Source organism: Piliocolobus tephrosceles, unplaced genomic scaffold, assembly GCF_002776525.5.
Source record: "Piliocolobus tephrosceles isolate RC106 unplaced genomic scaffold, ASM277652v3 unscaffolded_15704, whole genome shotgun sequence".
NCBI classification, from domain to species: domain Eukaryota; kingdom Metazoa; phylum Chordata; class Mammalia; order Primates; family Cercopithecidae; genus Piliocolobus; species Piliocolobus tephrosceles.
In genome coordinates, this window is record NW_022297315.1 from 1 (window position 1) to 3,298 (window position 3,298).

Genomic DNA, 3,298 nt, shown 5'->3' on the forward strand with positions numbered 1-3,298 from the left:
GCTCATGTTCAGACCGATCTGCCTCTGATGATGCAGCCTCAGCTTTCTTGAGTGTCTTGGCCACCACTCCTCACTGCTGGCTCACAGTGGACGCACCTGTGGTCAGGCCAGTGACACTGGGGTGCCCCTCACACGTCTGCATGCAGCTGCTATTCCAGTCCTGGCAGTGGCCAGCAGCTGGCTAGGGGCATGCCTCTGACTTGGGGCTCACCCGCGTCTCCCACCCCAGTCCACATGGCATTTCGGCCTGATCCTGGCCGTGTACTTGAGCCTGCTTTCTGCCAGGTTGGCATGGAAGACAGAGATCCAGAGGGAGGTTCTAGTTCTGTCACTAGAGGGACTTGGACTCTGTAACCTCATTTCTACACTTGGGGTGATGGTGGCATCACCCCAAAGTCCCCGAGGCACAGTGGAGGTCATAATGTCCCAGGCAGGTTCTGGGTGCTCAGAAAGCAGAATGGTCAGGTCTTCACACCCCTGGTCCGAGGTCCTCCCTGGACCAAGGGAAACACAGGCCTCCCACCTTGGGAGGGAAGAGGGCTGGCCTGACCACTGTCCCTCTCACCACAGGACACAGCCATGCTCATATCAGACACGTCAATGGCACCCGAGGTGCGTGGCGCGAGCCTCCAGGGAAATCCGGGCCCCCACTACCCCTGCTGCCCAAGCCAGGGAAGGACAGCATCTACAGAAGCTCCTGAGGAAGGCGCTTCTGTCCAGAAGATGACAGGGGGTATGCACCACCCCCAACCCGGGGCCTTCCGCACATCCCTGTCCCCCTTGAAAGAGGCCTGCCACGACCAGGAGGTCACAGCACTGCACATTTTTGAGGGCCCGCATGCTGCCGAAGTCCCACACTCTCCTGAAGCCACATGCCCCAACGTGGCTCCGCATAAGATGGCTGCCCTACCCCACTCCCTGCACATCCCTGTCATCCACCACATGGTGTCACCACTGCAGAAGTCCACGTTCCCCTTCAGACTCACCCAGCACAAGATTCTAGCTGCTCACTTCATGGCCAAGGGGCTGCAAGTTGTAGCCCTCACCCCAAACCCGTCCAGCCCCTTAGTGGCTTCATCCCTGTCTCAGCCCTCTTGGCTAGGGGTACCCACATCACCCAGGTACACATCCAGTGGGTACCATCCCCACACGATGGGACCCCTGAGCCCTCCAGGACACTTGCAGAAGGGGGATCCAACAGCCAGGATGGAGATGTCTCCAACCATGTCCCCTCAGAGACCAGCCCCTGATCGCAGTGGCTCACATCTGTGTGCTGCCCACCACAGCCCAGGCTGCCAGTCACTGGCCTGAGAAACCCACTGTACTATGACTGCCACCTGGCTTCCAGACCTCAGTGCCCAGAGACTAGTGCCAAGGGCATGGTGCCTATAGCTCCGACTTGCCACATGCTGGAGCCCTCACTGTACAGTCTGGTCCTCATGGAACCTTGCGGAGAGCACCTGGAAGAAATCCCAACGGGTGGCCCCACCGCTGAGGCAGAGCAAGTGTCCAGTCCTGCCTGGGCCTCATCCCCTGCCCTAGCATCAGGCCCTTACCTGTGTCCTGTCCCCACAGTTGCACCCAAGCCCTGACTCAGTGGCTGGACATGGCTCAAGAAACAGCTGCTGGAGGAGGCCCTGGAGCCTCTGTGCTTGGGGTTGCAGCAGAGCCTGGAGCCAGAAGTGCCCACTCCCTTCGAGCAGAAGGTGCCCACTCCTACCACATGCCGGGCCCTGCCTCCTGGGCCTCCAGGATGGGGGATGCCGTGCTGTGACGCATGTTGGTGGCAGAGACCCAAGAGTGCGGTGGGGCTCAGTAGTAGGGAGCACACCACAGCCGGACTCACCTGCCTGCCCTCCCTGTACCAGCCTGGCTTCAATGCCCTGAACATGCAGGAGGCTACCCAGCCCCTTCCCACAGTTCACTCCATCCTGGAGCTGAAGAACTTCAACAGCACAGTGACCAGCCAGAACGGCTCCAGGGCCCAGGACCATGGGGTGGACAGAAGAGAGGCCTGAGACTCCAGCTGGGGGCCCACAGTCACTGCAAGAGGATGCCCCAGGGCTCAAGGGGAATGGGGTGCAGGGCAGCCTGGGAAGGGCAAAAGGGGTGTTAGGAGGGTGTCAGGTGGATGTCAGGAAGGTGGATGTCAGGAAGGTGGTCAGGTGGATGGGGAGGAGCAGGAGAACTGGACCCCCTGGGCTGCATTAGTGTAAGGGGAACAGAGAATGGGTCTGTGTTGGGATGTGGGACAGAGGCCTTTGGATGAAAACTTTAGGTAAGATGGCAGAGAATTGCACCTACTGACCTAGCCCAGAATCCTCAGGGTACTGGGCCTCTCATCACTCCTCCCTTTTGCTGTCAAAGATTGGGGGCAGAAATCTGCTTGCTGAGGCATGGGCATGGTCAGACTGGCTTCACCATTGGCGTCAGGAGCAGAGTCAATAGTTTTGCTGCCTGTGCTTCCTAATGGCAGAGCCAGACCCTGGGACTGGGGTGCAGAGGGTAGCCCCTAGTAAGAGTGGGACTTGGCACTGATACAAGTTCTCAGGGACAGGCAGGGGGAGGGGTTCATCATGGGGTGGAGGAAGGCCCACCGTGACCCATCTCACTGCCCACCTCTGCTTCCCCCACCTGGGCTGACAGACTGAGGGGGCAGAACTCGAGGGTTTGACTGGTGGTAGAGAGAGGGTCTCAGCATTGGCCATGCCAAGGGTTTGATAGCTGGATGAGGAGGAAGCCCTCAGTCCCAACTCTGAGAGAACAGGTTGGCCAAGCAAGGCCGAGAAGGGGCTGTGGTCCCAGCAGGGACAGTGGAGGGGCCAGTCGGCAGTCAGCCAGGCTCTGATGGGGGTCGCCAATGACAGGAGTGAGACACAGAGGTAAGTAAAAGCCTCAGCTACAGCTTGAGAGTCAGGATTTAGCAGGGAAAGATGGTAGGAGGCCTGCTGCCCCACTCTGGGGTGTGATGGGTACTGGAAATGGAGCCTCAGGCCCAGGTCATTAACAAATGTGTGTCTAACCACGGCAGGAGTGTCGCTGCTGTCGGCAGCATGGGATGGGGAGGGCATCAAGACTCCTGAATGGCCATCTGGGACAGGGAGTAGGACCTAAGTTCCTGCCCCTCTATGGACCCCCAGCACACAGATGGGCAGGGACCTGGGATCCATTCCATCCACTTCCTTCAATACTATTCCTTTGGTGGCCAGGCTGACTCTCACTTCCCTCGTGAGCCCTGCTGGGGCTTTTGGGGAGTCTCAGATGGGAGCCTTGATCTTCTCTGGTGGAGCAGTGGCTG